This window comes from Nycticebus coucang, chromosome 19, assembly GCF_027406575.1.
Source record: "Nycticebus coucang isolate mNycCou1 chromosome 19, mNycCou1.pri, whole genome shotgun sequence".
Classification (NCBI taxonomy): Eukaryota; Metazoa; Chordata; class Mammalia; order Primates; family Lorisidae; genus Nycticebus; species Nycticebus coucang.
Window position 1 is genome coordinate 27,538,186 of NC_069798.1, and position 17,512 is coordinate 27,555,697.

A 17,512-nucleotide genomic window follows, 5' to 3' on the forward strand; every position below is an offset into this window, starting at 1 on the left:
GGTCACATCATCAGCATGATGATGTCCCGTCGTGCATTGGAGAACATCAGAGGCATTCCTGAAAGACCTGCCCTCTTCTCAGGGTCAGGCCTGAGCCAAAGTTTTGTTCCTTCTTTCTTGCTCTCTACATTGGGTGGAATATCCAGTATATTGATGAATAGAGGAGATGAGTGCAGACATCCCAATCTTCTTCCGTACCCTGCAGGGGAAGCTTTCATCTGTGACCGTTAAATATAATGTTGGCTGGGGAGGTGGTGGTGGTGGGGGGAACGTGGAAGATAGCCTTTATAAAGTTGAAGAAGTTCCCTTCTGGTTCTAGTTTGCTGAGAGTTTTTAATCAGGTTGGATTCTTCAAATGCTTCTTCCTTTTCTACTAAAACCATCATATAGTTTTTCTTTTTAGTCTGTTAATCTCTCAAATTGGATAGGTTTTTGAATGTTAAACTAAGCCTGAATTCCTTTCTTAAGTTCCACTTGGTTATAACACAATATCTCCCTAATATGATTTGCTATAATTTTTTACTTTTTAATTCTATTTATTTATTTATTTGAAACATTCTCACTTTGTGAGCCTGGGTAGAGTCTGCGGTGTCACAGCTCACAGCAAACTCAAACTCCTGGGCTCAAGTGATTCTCTTGCCTCAGACTCCCGAGTACCTGGGACTACAGGCACCCATCACAACACCTGGCTATTTACAGGGACAGGGTTCCGCTCTTGCTCAGGCTGGTCTCAAACTCCTGAACTCAAGCAATGCACCCGCCTCAGCCTCCCAGAGTGCTGGGATTATAGATGTGAGCCCCTGAGTCCAGCCTTGCTATGATTTTTTAATCAACAAAGACAAAGGATTCACAATGATTAAAACTGAATTTGGAAATTAACCAACGCTGAACTTGATGATATACCCATGAGAGTTAGACAGCCTGATTTGCTATCATTTTTGTCTGCTAAGGAGTTTTGCATCTATCTGTAGTTTCATTTCTTGTCATGCCTTTGTCTCGTTTTCGGTATTAGGGTAATCCCGGCCTCATAGATTGAGTTCAGAAGTATTCACTTCTCTTAAATTTCCTGGAAGACTTTGTGTATTTCTTCCAAAAGTGTTTGGTTGAATTCACCAGTGAAGCTATCTGTGGCTATTTTGAGGTTCTCTGGTTGTTCTTTTAAAATGATAATGACAATAATCCAGAAATGTCAACAACTGACAATTCCAATTGCTATTGTTAGCATCAACATCCTTACTGACACGTGTGGTAGATAGTGTCATTATTTTTAATCATCCCTACTAGTTTACAGGAAGAATGAAGCTGACATTTGAACAGTGTTCTGCTGGTACATTCACAAAGACATTCTTTCTTATTTAACCCAAATATTTCAGAAACCAATGGCTTGTAAGATGAGTGCTATTCCAGATGGCTCAGTGCCATTTGCTGCCCCCTCATTCAGGACCCTGCTCCAGGCAGGTGCCCTGGGTGCAGCTGGTTCTCACTGACTCCTGTGCCCAGGGTCTCCACCCGTCAAACCGCCTGTTCTCTCTTTTACGCTTTTCAGATTTGCTCCTTTCTTCCAAGTCCAGCTGATATCCATCCTGACTCTCCTAAGAACCTGTCAACACCTCACAGAACTTTCTCTGAAATTCTGTCACTATGAGAGCTAGAAGTACACAGCTATCCCCTTGTTAAATCCTACTAGAAAGCAAATGTCATAGAGAATGTCTTTTTATATACAACGTTCTCTCATGAATAATTGCACAATTTTTTTGTTTGCTTATTTTTTGTTTTCATTTTCGTTTGTCTTTAGAGACAGGGTCTCATTCGGTCACCTTGTTGCCTCATCATGGCTCACTGCAACCTCAAACTTCAGGGCTCAAGCCATCCCCCACATCAACCTCCCGAGTAGCTGAGACACAACTGTGCACGTCTGTACCCAGCCTGACTGTGCTTCTCTTCTGTCATTCTGTGTATCTCTTAAATATCACTTGCTTTTTTTGCAGTTTTTGGCCGGGGCTGGGTTTGAACCAACCACCTCTGGCATATGTGGCCGGCGCCCTACTCCTTTGAACCGCAGGTGCTGCCCTCACTTGGTTTTTCTATTGGCAAAATGACTGACCTAATTTTTTAACTGAAAATTTTAAAAGCATATATCACCAAAGTTAGTATCTCCTAATATCTGAAACATTTTGCCTACATTTTCTTACCCTCCACCATGAGGTAGAGAGGGCAAGTATCCTGCCCACACTTCACAAGATCCATCTTTCCGTCCTTGGCGCTGCCAGGCTTCCCCTGGGCCTGGGCATGGTCTCAATGCTCCCTTCCTGGGTCCCCACCACCCTATGCTGTTACATGCCCAGGCCTCAAGTTGTTGCTTTGGCCTGGAAATTCACCGAGGTCTAATTTAGATATAGTTCTGAGTGGATACCATCTACTCCCACACTTGAATATAAATTTTGAAAAAAAAATTCTTATTTGCTTTATCACATGCTATTTAAAAAAATAGTTAGAACTCATGAACAAAATAGGCTTTCACATCAAAAACAAATATTAAGGTTAAAAGTCATTTTCATTGTTGGAGAGTTCATCAGTATTTCAAAGGGCAGCGAGCATTTATTCTGATGGTCCAAACCCAAGCTAGCAGAAGTATATTAAAATATACCCATGTTTACCACCCAAACTCATGAAGTCTCTAAATGTCATGTCCCCGTTTTCCAGTTCCTCATTTTTCTGATCCTTGTTTCTTCATGTGTATGTCCCTGAATGTCTCTTTGTTCATGGCCCTGCCGTGGCTGGGGTCTCCTGGGTATTTGGTTTTTCTTCCCTTTTCCTGCCTTCCTCTATTGCCTTTCAAATATTGTTATTGTTGTTGTGACCTGGACTGGCTGCACATTGGATCACACCAAGTCTTGGCAATCAAGAGTCAAAAAGGGCCAGGCACGGTGGCTCACCACTTTGGGATCCTACCACTTTGGAAGGCCAAGGCAGGTGGATTGCTTGAGCTCAGGAGTTTGAGAACAGCCTGAGCTAGAGTAAAACTCTATCTCTACTAAAAAAAAAAAAAAAAAAAATAGAAAAACTGGCCAGGCATTGTGACAGGTGCCTGTAGTCCCGGCTACCTGGGAGGCCGAGGCAAGAGGACTGCTCAAGCCTAAGAGTTTGAGGTTGCTGTGAAGTATGACTCTATGGCACTCTATCCAGGGCAACAGAATGAAACTCCATCTCTAAAAAAAAAAAAAAGAGAGAGTAAAAGGGGACAGCAGCTCTTATGGTTAGAGCAGCGGTTCTCAACGTGTGGGTTGCAACCCCTTTGGACTGTATTAAAGGTTCTCAGCATTAGGAAGGTTGAGAACCCCTGGGTTAGAGAGAGGGCAAAATGAGAACTCACTCAGCCACAGAGCCCCACCCTAGTGAAGAGAAGGTATCAGTTTCACTCTTGCCTGCGAGAAAGCCAGCTCAACCAGGTGCCTGCATTTTATCCCCTTCCCACCTAATCCCTGGAGGCCAACTGTTAGCCTATAGCTGAGAACACACACCAGGTACCTCGAGCAACCCTGAGTATCAGAGGGACCAAGCTCACATGCACCTCCAGGCCTCCTGGGGACCCAGGTCACAGTGCAGATTAACTATCATTGTGTTCATGTGATTTTTCTATGATTAAATTTTTGGTTCTATTAGATTAAAAACTACTTTGATATAAAATAATGCTTAGCTTTAAAGGTCCATTGGTACATATTTGTAATTCTTCACTTTACTTTATACTTAGGTAATTTTTAGTTTTTCTTTCGGTGTCAACACCTTGTGTTTTACGTCCCTGAGACAGCTCATTCAATTCTCTATCCCAGATGTGCTGAGAGATGATCTTCCAGAATGAACCTCTGCTCTTCTTCTCCCTTCCCAAGGGATGCCCATGTGAACAGATCGAGGGGTCTCCTGCTCGTGGGCACCAGGGAGCGGTGGGGCTCAGACAATGGGGAACTATAGCAGGAGACAGGTGAGAGAAAGTGGGACCAGGTATTTACTCTTCTAGCACTTTCTGGGCACCCTGAGTGAGATACTTTCCTCAACCAAAAGGTCTGGAGGTTTTCTCTAGTTCTACGAGGCTTTCTCCTCCCAGGTGCCCATAACAACCCTGGGGAGTTCCACTATTCATTGTGGTCCCCTGACACCTAGCCCGTTACTTTTCTAAACTGTTACTTCATTAAACCCTCCACAAATTTTCCAGACTTGAGTATGCCATTGATTTCCTGTGAATAATAGACTTAGAAGTATTTAAATCCTCATTCAGATGTAACAGCAGGTTAAAATGTCACAGCACATTCGGGCAGAGACACCTTGAAATAATCTCATAATAAAGGAAAGCAACAAACTCAGGTGAGAGTGTGGGTGGGAAATCCTTCCATTTCACTCAAGGCAGTTGCATCTCAAATGTATCACTTATTTGATGCAAAAGTGTTTTAAATCACAACTGAAATTTGGGATCACAAGAATTCTTAAATTTTTCCCCTATTTCTTCACAAAGCATAGGGGGAAGTCATGTTTCTTTGCCACTGCCATGAGCAACCAAGGTTCAGCCTGACAGCCAAGCTGCAAAAGTACCCAGACGTCCTGTACCCTGAGCACGTCCTACATGCCAGGCTCTGTGCCTAGCATGCCACATGCACTGCCACATTCACCTTCAGGTCAGTCCTATGGTGGAGCCTCATGTCCTGTTATAGATGGGTCCCTTCCCCTCAATGGCACCTGCACCCTGGCTGTGCTATGGCAAAGGTGAACAGCCCCTCACTTGGAAGGAGGTGCTCAAGGGACACCACGAATAAGTCACATGGGCTTTCCCTTGGTCACTTCACCTGACCAAGGTCACCAAATTTGAACTTCGTCTGCCTCATGATACTAGAGGTGACATGCTTCCTCTTGGTACCTGGGTGCTTGTGCTGTGGTATGCCTCTAGAAGTCCAGAGTGTCCCATCTGGACAGTCTCACAGAGGGAATATGGTCCCAGTCAAAATGTGTGCTCCCTTTCCTCACCTCTCACAGGGCGACTATTGATAGCTCAAGGGGCAAACAGGTAGTTGGACCTTGGTGTCTGTCATACCCAGAGGCTTTGGGGTGGATCTTGGACTCCAGTGTCATAATCATGGTGGTCCCACAGCTGCTTCCGTGATGACATGAGCTCCTGCCCTTCCTGGGCCACCCTGCCCACCACAACCGAACCAAGCACCTGCCAGGCCAAAGTGCCGGGAATATTAATTCCAGCACCACCGCCCAGGCATGCACTCTGCATACCCTTAACCCAGGTTCTGCTTCCACATAGTTGCCTGTTGACCACACAGATCACTCCTCATGACTCAGTTATTTCCTCATAACTTGACCCTGTATTTTATATACTGAATTTTGGGGACTTTGCCATCTCCCCACACCCATCATCATGGTAGTTGTTCTGGTGTTACCATTACTTTCCATAAGCGCAGTTTCGGACAGTATCCCAGTGAAGGAGGAGCAAAGCCAGGTGCCCCAGTGTTCCTTTGCTTCCCCCCCCCCCCGCCCTTTCCCGGGGAAAGACTTTTAAAGCCTGCAGTGCCTTCATGACCTCACCCATGGGAACAACTTTATCAGGCCTCTTGAAGAGGCAACACCTTTTGGCCAGGTTTCCAGCCGAGGCTTCCTGCTGTGCTCCACAGAATACACAGCCCTTGGGCTCAGCCACCCCCAGGCCCTCCAGGGAACATTTACTGCACAGACAGAAGAATTGTGGCCTCAGAGGCCACTGGGTCTGATCCCACAGGAAAAGGAAGAGTGTTGCTCCTACATGGGCTTCCAGTCTTGACTGTGAGCCATGATGCCTCCAGCCCCACTGCAGAATGCATTTTTATGTTTTTAGTGAAAACCGTCAATGCAGCACAATACATTTTTGTGCTGTGGGACTAAGAAGCATTTAGCCCTTGAACATGCTCGTCTGAAGATTTGGTGTCATCTCTCTTTCTCTCTCACACATACACACACACACACACACACAAACACACATGCACGAATACTAAATTACACATAACACACATTCACACGCACCTATATACACATGTACACAACCACACAGAACATACTCATAGTCACTCTTATACACCCACACTTACACAACACACGCATACATACACACTCTCACGTACACACACATACACATATGTACACCCAAGCAGCACAAGCAGCCTCACAGGGCTCTCCCTGCTGCCCAGGCAGAGTGACACCAGTTCTGATTCTATCCTTTCTATCTCCCATCTTCCTTTATGAAAGATCATTCTCTGGCATGTGCCCAGAAAAGAGGCCTTGGAATGGAGAGGTTCAGGCCAGGTTTAATGAAAGGGACAGAGATCGGCTGGGGCAGAGCCAAAGATGGTGTCTGCTCTGAGGGCAATTAGAGGTCTCTTTGTAAATAAGGCGGTAGGGGGTGATAGAGTCCACTGCCTGTTGGAGGATTCTGCTCGGCTAGGGTCCTTTCTGCCCGAACCTTTGGGGTGGGGCTGGCTAGGCCCTTTGTGGTCTTTTATTACGGGAGGGGAATGTGGAGAGGGTTTGTGTGGGAGAGAGTTTGGGTGAGGCCACATTTGTTAGCCTGCTAACACTGTGATGGGAAGCTGGAGATGCAGGAGATAGTGGCCATTGGACCAACTCACCTGCATCTTATTAAGGTGCCACTAAATACTAACTTCTAGTTTAACACATTAACTGCCATTTAAGTAGTATTTAACTTATCCTAGTTTTGAGCCTGGTCCTCTCACATGTCTTTTGAGCTCTGTTGACCTAATAAAACACCATGACCCCAAGGAAGAAGGTTTTTTCCTAGTGTGGCTATCAATGTGTTGAGAAGCAGAGAGCCATGTGTTAGGCTATGTCCGCTCGTGGCTGAGGCAAGTGTGTTCCTGGGGATCGTATCTTTTCTTTCCTCCAGCTATGGTCTCATCCAGGGCAGAGAGGCTTTCTGACTTTCTATTTTTGTCTTTTGTTGGTTTGTTTGTTTTTGTTCTAAGTACCCATCACAGATAGTTGGTAGGTGCCTGGTTTCAGGGCATGGCTGAAAGAATGAATGGACAACTGCACCCATTATTGAGGGAGGTGACTATGGATGATGGTGCAGGTGACCTCAAAAGTAGGTGTTTGAAAGGACAAATGAGAGGTGATATGAGGAATAAGATAACTTGACGCATTGTTCATTTTATCTACTAACTTTTTTCTCTAACTCAGGTATGCCTAGAAAAGCCACCTGATTTTTTTAAGTGATACATTAATAGCTGGCTGCTAGCCCCAAATCTTCCTGGCTGGTAGATGGCATGAGCTCTTCTTGCTGGAATTTTCTTCCCATCCCCAGGTGACACATTGACAAGGTGTACGTGTGCAATGGGTGAAAACCAGCTCTTGCTCTCTGTCCCCCAAGTGGCCTCATCAGGTCCCAGGTTCTTTGGCAGCCTATATACTAAGGATGCCCTAAGAGTGGGAATTGAAGCCTGGAAGTCTGTGGCCCAAGTTCCCAAGAAAGGTGACAGGCTCCAGGATCCAGGCTATGAATAGATGTGAGTGAAGCCTGCTGGGTGCCAGGCACTGAAGAGTACTGGAGGGACATTTGAATTATTTACAATGCCCCGCTGTGCTAACCATCTCTGTCTACCACCAAACTGGCTTATGGCCTCTGGCTGGCAGCTTTTCCTCTCTGAGGTCCATCTATCTTTCCTACGGCTGCTGGGCAGCTCAGTGCAGGTCTCCCTGGTGTTAGGACCCCACAGAGAACTGTGTGTATGTGTCCATCTCTCTGTCTTCGCGTCTACACTCTCATATCCTAAAGAGCATCTCCACAGAACTGACTGTCCAGATAAAAGAGGAGGACTGAAATTCAAACGGGGGAGCTCCTAGAAGAGTTGTCAGTGACTGGGAGAAAGACACAACCTCCCTGCTGGGCACACTGAGAGGCAGAGGAGGAGGGAGAATGGAAAGACTGCCCACACCCTGCCTCCAAGCCCAGTAGATGCCCTGTGCAGAGAGATGGAGAGATTTAGGATTGATCAAAGGTGATAGTTTAAATTAAAGGCCACTGGAGGCCTACAACCCTAAAAGTCAAAAGGTAGCCCAAGATGTCAAGGGCTCAGGAATGGCAATTCATCTACATACTTTTCAAGGCAGAGAAAGAAGGCAGAATAAAACCATTTCCTGTTCACATGCCTGCTGGTTCAGCCTACTCAACAGACCAACTCTCTCCAGCCCCAGGAGACTCTGTCTAGTCTGGAGGAAAATTCTCCTTCTTTGCTGTTAATTCCAGACTACCTGGGCCTGGCCTAAGAACATAGAGTTTTGGAAGGTAAGAGTCTGTCAGATTTAGAAGTTAATCTACTCATCTGCTCGCCACATCCCCCCTGAGGGACAATGAAGCCAGAGCCAACTCCAGCTCAGACAAGAAGGAAAGAGAAAATAGGTAGGGATTATTCTCATAAAACATTAGCCAATACACACAAATCAAAAACAAAAAGTCAAGAGATCAGAGTTGGAAAGCAGAAGGCTGCTCCTGCCTCCCTAAATCCCCAGAAGAGCAGAGATGGGACGGGGACTTTGGTGCACCCTCATCCTCCATCTTTAGACTAGTCAGGCGATCTCCATCTGGGGCCTTGCGTCTCCCAGCTGTCAAACATCAAGAGCTGGTACCAGCGACTTCACAGAAGCAGCATTGAGTCAAATATTGTTTCATGGACTTAAAGGAAAAAAAAAACTCTGAAAACTCTGCATAAAGTCACTCTGTAGCCAAAATGTCACCAGTTGTCCCCATTGCCTATTACTGAGGCCTTTATGGAGACTGGTTAGCTCTATAATTCAACTAAGGACATGCTGAGGGCATTCTTATTGTGTAACTCTCTTTGGGATTTTGCAATCCAATTTTACTAATTTTAAGCACACACAGCCCAAGCTTATAAACAAGTTGTATTCTGTAAGTAAATTTGTAGATTGGTTAGTTGGAACTCAGAATTTAGTCTCACATAAAAACGAGGCTAAAATTAATCCATGATACATATGCAGTCACATTAATAGAAAACAATGCTGCTAATGTAAAAATAAAAATAAAAAAAAGAAATATGAAAACAATGCTGCTATAAAGTGGTAAAAAGGTCAAACAGAAAAAATATATATAATGTATACTTTATGTTGAAATTAACCAAGAAAAAGTACATTTATTACCTTCAATCCAGGGACTTTAATATTGTCTCCCAATGCTTACATGTTGCTAATTCCTGCATTTTATTGTTATTATTATTATTTTAATTTATTGAGACAGAGTCTTACTTTGTCAACCTCGGTAGAGTGCCATAGCGTCATAGCTCACAGCAACCTCAAACTCTTGGGCTCAGGCGATTCTCTTGCCTCAGCCTCCCTAGTAGCTGGGACTGTAGGCACCTGCCACAACACCCAGCTATATTTGTTTGTTTGTTTAGCAGGCCTGGGCTGGGTTCGAACCCACCAGCCCTGGAGCATGGGCGCCCAGCCTGTTCCCTGCATCTCGAAGGTTTAACCTGGGCATCAAGCAAGTATGGCATGAGAGGATATGGAAAATTGTGATGGAGTTTCTGACGAGTCAGAACCACCCCCACATTTCTCCTCTAGGACTTCCCTGAGCCTCCTCTGGCCCCCACCACAGCCTTGGTCTGTGCACTGACCACTTCCTGGCTCCACCCCACCCTTGACACATTTTCCATCTTCCTCCCCCAACTCCAGCAGGGATGAGAGTCACACTCAAGGTGTTAAGGGTTGGGGGAAGGAAGGGTTAACTTTTCTACTTTTAAGTTTACTAAAAATATTTAATTGCAAAGTAAGAAAATTGCAGGCACTCAATTGCCAGGCAGATCTGAAGTAGCCAAGTGTGTTCTGACAGTGCCACAGCTAGACTGAGGGGACTCACGGGTCCTTTCTGGTTCAGTCTTTTTCTACATCTAGTATGGGTTTCCCCATTTCGAGCCACAGGGCACAAGGCCAGGACTGGCTATGTAATTTGTGGGTGCCAGTACAAGATGAAAATGTGGGCTCCTTTGTTCAAGAGTTTTAAGAATTTCAAGACAGTGACAGCAGAGCATTAAATCAAGCATGGGCCCTTATGTTACTGCGCAGGAGGCACAACCATGAAGCCCGCCCGAATATAGCATTGGCATAACCTCCTGGGTCATGTCCCAATCCTTGGAAAAGAAAGGTCATTTCCTGTCCAGATTTCCCGAACAATTTCCTTTAGCCACCTTCCACTGTGTGGCCCGTGCCCAGGGCCCTTCATAAAGTCTACTCTGGTTCCTGGGCCCAGAAACTCCCTTTGCCTCCAAGCCCCTAAGTCTATCTGGTTAAGCAGACAAAGCTCTAAACCAACACTTACATTCTGCCTCTCAATGTGGCCCTGGACAAAACATCCCCTATTCATAACCTTTCAAAAATAGGAACACAGTGCTCCAAGGCCAAGGCAACAGACATATGGCTGTGTGATCACCCCGTCCTTTTCATTTTAGCATTTGCTTCTTCACTGGTCCACACCTTCAGCACGCTGGCTGCATTTGCCTCTTTCCTTAGATCTTTAGCCAATATCAAACCCAGGGTGACAGTTAATTTTATGTGTTAACTTGACTGGGCCTCATGGTGTGAGACATTTGGTCAAACATTATTCTGGGTATGGCTATAAGGGTCTTTTAGGATCAAATTAACATGTGAATTGATAGACTGAGTAAAGCAGATTGCTCTGCTTAATGTGGGCCTCATCCAATTAGCTAAATCTCTGAATAGAACAAAAGACTGACACTCTTGTAAGGGAAAAAAATATTTTCCTGCCTGACTGCCTGGAGCTGGGACGTGAATCTTCTCCTGCCTTCAGACTCACACTGAAACATTGGCTCTTCCTGGATCTTAAGCCTCCCAGCCTTTGGACTAGAACTTGTACCATCAACTCTCTTGTTTCTCAGGCCTTCTAAAACAACTCACCTGGGCCTCCAGCTTGCTGCCTACAGATCCTGGGACTTAGCCTCAATAACTGCGTGAGCCAGTTCCCTATTTCATATCTCTCTCTAGAGAGAGGGGTATGTGCGTTTGTGTATCTTATTGGTTCTGTTTCTCTAGAGAACCCAGACTAAGACAACCAATCTATTCAAAACATACAGTTAGGGTTAAAAGTGCTCCTAGTGGATGGCATGTCAATGCCCTCCCACCAACAACCACCAGGAGGTCACTTGTAGTTGACCTGGTCAGGTTTGCTCTTCAAACTGAGGTAGAGCACACAAAAGAGGGAACCATGGGGCTCCTCAGTAAGAGGATGTCAGAAAGAACCTATTCCAGGTTCAGCACCCATAGCATAGTGGTTACAGTGCCAGCCACATACACCAAGGGTGGCGGGTTTGAACCCGTCCTGGGCCAGCTAAACATCAATGACAATTACAATCAAAAAATAGCCGGGCATTGTGGTGGGTGCCTGTAGTCCCAGCTGCTTGGGAGGCTGAGGCAAGAGAATTGCTTAAGCCCAAGAGTTTGAGATTGCTGTGAGCTGTCAGGCCACAGCACTCTACCAAGGGTGACATAGTAAGACTCTGTCTCAAGAAAAAAAGAAAGAAAGAACCTATTCCAGGATTTAGGCTTTGGGAGTAAAGAAGGCAGAGGTTTGCCCCGAATTACACACTGTCGGAAAGTGGGGACAATTCGGTGACCAGGTATCTCAATAAAACTTATGGGTAAAGAGGGCTTACTAGAGCAAGAATAAAGCCATAACTGGTTAAAAAAAAAAAAAAAAGCAGTAATCACTCATGCTAGCTGAGGGTGCAGGGGATATGTGTAATCTTGTAGGTGGCTATTTTTGTCTATGCTTGGATAAGATTATGAAGTGGCCTTGTTTTGTCTACATGACCTTGTCCGAGGTTGGTGTTCTGTAAGATTGTTTATGTCCTTCTGCTCCCTGTTCTTAGTCATTTCCACTCACCCTGGGCATCCCTCTATCCTGGAAGGAAGCCCAAAGCTTAACAGGGAGGCCAGATAGGCAAAATGTCTCTTGTGCTAGCTGCAGGGGACCTGGGACCTTCTGGGGACTCACAGTACATGTAAGTTTTTCTTATGCTTATCATAACTCTCTTTGTAAAAACCAAGTGCTGTGCTGAGACATTTACTTATTTGCCAATCCAGTCCTTACAATAACCCTAGAAGGTAAGTGCTAGTATTTTTTTCTTTTTTGCAATTTTTTTTTGGCTGGGGCTGGGTTTGAACCCACCACCTCTGGAATATGGGGCCAGCACCCTACTCCTTTGAGCCATAGGTACTGCCCAGTGCTAGTATTTTTGTACCAAAGGTGCACATATAATAAAAAGAACCACAAAAAAAAAAAAAAAGAAAGAAAGAAAAAGAAAAAATAGCAAAGAACTACCCTCCACCCACGACTGGAAATCTTCTCATACTTGATCCCTTGTGTGTTAGGCAGGGCATGATGTTGCCTCTGTGCTGTAGCAAAGTCACAGAACCTTCCTTTCTACTCTGCCCACTATTTGTAATCTTCTTATAGAACTGTTTGACTGTGGATCAAAATCCTATCCTGCTCACTATTCCCTGAGAATAAGGTCTGTGTGCCTTGCATCCAGGCCCTGCCCAATTTGGCTTTTGACTACCCTATTATTCTCAATTTTCTCTTTCCCCCTCAGCAAGCTCTCAAAGCCATACATTCACTGCCTTGAACACATCCAGTCTCTTTCCACATCTTTGACACGCGCTCAAGCTAGAATATTTTCCTACCGCCATCTGATCTCAGTCCTCTCCTGCTCAACTCAAGTCTGACTTCCTCTGTGATGTTTTCCTGGCATATCCCTGTGCTATTTCACATTGTCATGTGTGTTTTATGCATCACCTTTGTTAGACCTATGGTGTTACTCCTTCGCCGTTTCCACACTCAGGGGGCAGTCCATCTCTTCACCCTTTAAATCTGAGTTTGAACCTGAATATGACTTGTTTTGGCCAATGGGACATTAGAAAATCCTGAGCCCACCATGTAGGAGGCCTACACTAGCCAGGGAAGGGTGAGAAGCCACAAGGAGCAGAGATGGGTTGTCTCAGCTGACAAACTTCCCTTGCCCAAGCAGCTGGCCAGCTGCCGGACCTATGAGTGAAGCCATCCCAAATCATCTAGTCCCCACTAAACTGGCCTGGACCAGAAAAGTCAACCTAGTCAACCCATGAAATTATAAACAAAATAATAAATGGTTGTTGTTTTTTATTGTTTTTAAGAAACAAGGTCTCATTCTGTCACCCTGGCTAGAGTTCATTATAACTTTGAACTCCTGAGCTCAAACGATCTTCCTGCCTCAGCCTCCTGAGTAGCTGGGACTACAGGCATGTGCTATCATGCCTGGCGGATTTTTTTTTTTTTTTCATAGATATGAGATCTAATTATGTTGCTCAGGCTGGTTTTGGACTCCTAGGCTCAAGTGATGCTACCACCTACGCCTCCCAAAGTACTTGAATTATAGGCACGAGCTACCACATCCAACTGTCAAATGCTTGTTTTATATGCCGGCACTTTCAGAATGGATGGTTATGTAGCAAAGCTGAAATATAACAAGATTCTAAACTCCGGGTGTGAACTACAACCCAATTTACCTGAATCCTCAGAGATCAGCATTGCAGATGGGATCAGATTTTCAGTTAATATTTGCTTCTTATGAAAACAACTAGAGCATTGTTTTGTTGTTGTTGTTGTTGTGTGTGTGTGAGACAGAGTCTCATTTTTTCACCCTTGGTAGAGTGCCATGGCATCGTGGTATGCCATTGTTGAGCTCACAGCAACCTCAACTCTTGGGCTCAAGCAATCACCCTGCCTCAGCCTCCTGAGTAGCCCAGGACTACTCACCCACCACAACACTTGGCTATTTTTAGAGAGGAAGTCTTACTCTTGCTCAGGTTGATCTTGAACTCTTGAATTCAAGCAATCCACCAGCACTGGCCTCCCAGCAATCCACCAGCACTGGTTGGGATTACAGGCGTGAGCCACCATGCTTAGCTCAGCATTGGGGTTTGAAGGAGAACAGGCCTATCCTTCAAAGAAGAAAGAGACCTAGAAGCACCTAGGGGGAGCTGTCTCCTACTTAAAACCTAGACGGAGCCAACTGGGTGACATCTGAGTACAAGTTAACCTACCAGCACCCTGTGGAGTTTCAGTCAAAATTCCCTTATGTCAGCTGATGGATGGCAGGAAGGAGTTACCCTTGGGAAGAGAGATGCAGCCTCTGACAGTGAGTTCTCACACATTTAGTGTCCCTTTGTCCATTCATCAGATGTGTAATGTGCTGGGGACCAGGAATAAGGGAATGAGCGAGCCCTGATCCTGGTCCTCAGGGGCTCTAGGTCTAGAGGGGAGAAACATGAAAACACACCTGACCATCCCTTGCTTAAGTCCAACAAAAACACAGGTCAGCAAGGGGGCTCCCCAGTGCCAAGACACATATTCTAGGGCTCATTTCCTGAACATAAATTGGTTGTGTTATTCTTTGACCTCTTCCACAGGTAAAAATTCACAGATATTATCCCAAAGCTATAGGTCCACATTTTCTTAACCATATTGAACTTCTTTTTCAGAAAACCAGTAAAGGCCAGGTGCAGAGGTTCACATCTGTAATCCTAGCATTCTGGGAGGCCAAGGTGGGTGGACCACCTGAACTTAGGAATTTGAGACCGGCCCGAGCAAGAGTGAGACCCTGTCTCTAATAGAAAAAACTAGCCAGGCATTGTGGTGGACGCCACAGCTACTCGGGAGGCTGAGGCAAGAGGATGGCTCAAGCCCAAGAGTTTGAGGTTTCTGTGAACTCTGATGCCACAGCTCTCTACCCAGGGTGACAGAGTCAGAGTCTTTCTCAAAAAAAAAAAAAAAAAGAGAGAAAGAAAGAAAAGAAACAAGTAAAAATAAATAGTCCTTAACAGTATAATCACCGTATTTCTTCAGAGGCAACAACACCATCTGTGCGAGTGGGTCCTGAGTCCCACATTCTCTGACAATGTCAACACCTCGAACTGTGAAATCAGAGAACAAAAGGCAGGGGCTTCTGGTGTCCTGCAGAGCCTCAGCGCCATCCTTCCTGATCGCAAAGGGCCTGATGGTGGCTCTCCAGGTGAATCCTAACAGTAACAGTTACTGGGGACTGAGTCTTAGTATGTCTAATAGTTTTAAATTCTGTCCTTTTTAATCCTCTCAGCAACACCACAAGACAGCAACAATTATTATTTCCTTTTTACTGATAAGGAAAGCTCTATAGAAAGTTAAATAATTTTTTTAAGGTCACATAGCTAGTAAGTAGCAGATGTGGGCCTTTAAGCTAACTGTTTTAGTTTTGGTTTCCCTGAAGCTCAAATGCCTTTAGACCTTGTCTGTTGGCAGCACTTGTTTGTTGGGAGATCATTCCACCTCTGCTCCTGTCCTCCCACTCAGTCCAGAAGTTCAACATCCAGCAGCCCAGGAGTCCTTTGGGTGGTAAGTGGCCTTATGCTATTTTTAGCTTATGGATTGAAAGTGCTTTTTACACATTTTGACTTTTTGTTTGCTTTATCTTTTCTAACGCTCAAAACAAATAAGAGAGAGGCTGACCTGCTTACTCCAGGCAGCCTCTGAATGAAAGCCTGCACAGAACCAGCTGCTGGCCCTTAATCAGCTGACAGCCAGCCCAGCTTTAGCAACAAGCGACTTGGGGGAGAATCTGAGACATGCCTGGCTAACCATGGCAGTCACTGCGGACTGTGTGAGTTAACGAATCCATGAGAAAGGGAACCTCTTTTTCCTTTTATATATATAGAATTTTTTGAAAACCAAGAAGACAAACCCTGGAGAGATCTCTCCCTACCTGGATAAGGTCCCCCAGCCCCCCTGCCCCCTTCCTTCCTCTCTCTGTTCTGGAGCCACCTTCCCTCTTTCTCTTCCCTTCCTCCCTCTCTCCTCCCCCACCTCCACACACAAGCTCTTATTCCCCTCTGGTGTAGTTCAACCCTATAGTAATTTCCTCCTAATTCAGATCAGTGTTCCTGTGTTACCATGGCAACCTGCAGCTACTAAGGCTTTCAGCAAAGTCACTTGTCCTCTATGGTCTTAACAGAAAACCTGCATTCTACATCTCGTCCTTCCCTACTTGTCACTGCCAGGATGAGCAAACTCCAGCCCCAGATTCCCAAATGGCTATAAGTGTTTTTAAATGTCATCAACTGAGTTAATTCTCAATACATCGGTACAATTTTCTTCCTGGAGTATACCTGGCTTGCTTGGTGGGAGTGGGAGTTCGGGGGGCAAGTTGAATTTGTACTTATGCAGAGGAATTGACAGGAGCTGAACAGTGAATACTGAGGAAGGAAGTGGTTCAGACAGGACCACTAGTTCCTCACAAAGAAAAGAGAGTCCAGAAGACCAGAAGCCTTCCCTGAGGAAACTATGGAGACCACACAGGACAGGCATGGGCTTGTGCAAACTCCAGCTGTGAAAACTCAGCACCCTCTCCAAGCCTTTTCTGAGCAGGTCACAAGTCTGGTAGAAAGGAAAGAATATCCCTTTTGGAATGAAGCAGAATCAAGCATTTTAACTCTGTCATTCAACTAACCATGCTGGGTGGCCTTAGGCAGTTTCTTTAGCCTCTCTGAACATCAGTAGTCTATCTTTCAGAGTTCCTGGGAGAAATAAATATGTTAATGCATGTCAAAATGCTCAAAGAACTCTCGGCACACATTCCATAAAAAGTACCTGCTATCATTACAATTATTATGAGCAGAGTTCTTTGAGGCAGAGTGGAGGTACAAAGCCAGAGCTTGGGCACAGGAAGCATATATCAAGGTTACCAGGTAATCAGGCTAACTACACAGCTGGTAAACAAACCAGAAAACATGGTCTGAATACATCACATTTCATCATCTAGGCAATAATCAGAAGCTAAAGCACCAAGTCTCCTTAGTGCTGTTCTAAGAGCAGCATGCTAGAGTTGTCTGGAGGAGGAAGCTGACCCACAAAAGAACCACATATTAACTATTTTCAAGGTCTTTTCCCTCACTCCTCGGCATATGGCATCTGAAACATGAGTCAGGTTGGCTGCGTGCTACAGAGTGGGGAAATTAAAGTTCCAGCTTTCTAGACAAAAGACTAGGGAAAGAAATCGCTGGCGGCTAGCTAAAAAGTAGCACAGAGGCTCAGTGACCATAGCTCAGTGGTTAGGGTGCTGGCCACATGCACTGGGGCTCGTGGGTTCAAACCTGGTCTGGGCCTGCTAAACAACTACAACAACAACAAAAAAATAGCCGGGCGTTATGGCAGATGCATTTAGTCCCAGCTACTTGGAAGTCTGAGGCAAGAGAATTGCTTAAGCCCAAGAGTTTAAGGTTACTATGAGCTGTGACACAATGGCACTCTACCGAGGGTGATAGAGTAAGACTGTCTCAAAAAAAAAACGTGGCACAGAGATAACGGTGAAGAGGAAAGCAAACTCAGATAACGGTTACTGAAGAAAGCAAACCCATAAAGGTGTATATGAAC

The 17,512-nt window shown here is 45.2% G+C and overlaps 1 pseudogene; it reads right to left on the minus strand.

The window, feature by feature from the left end:
* Nucleotides 1-14,284: 14,284 nt before the first annotated feature.
* LOC128571687 (ribosomal RNA small subunit methyltransferase NEP1-like) overlaps nt 14,285-17,512 on the minus strand; it is an 84,677-nt pseudogene continuing 81,449 nt past the window's right edge.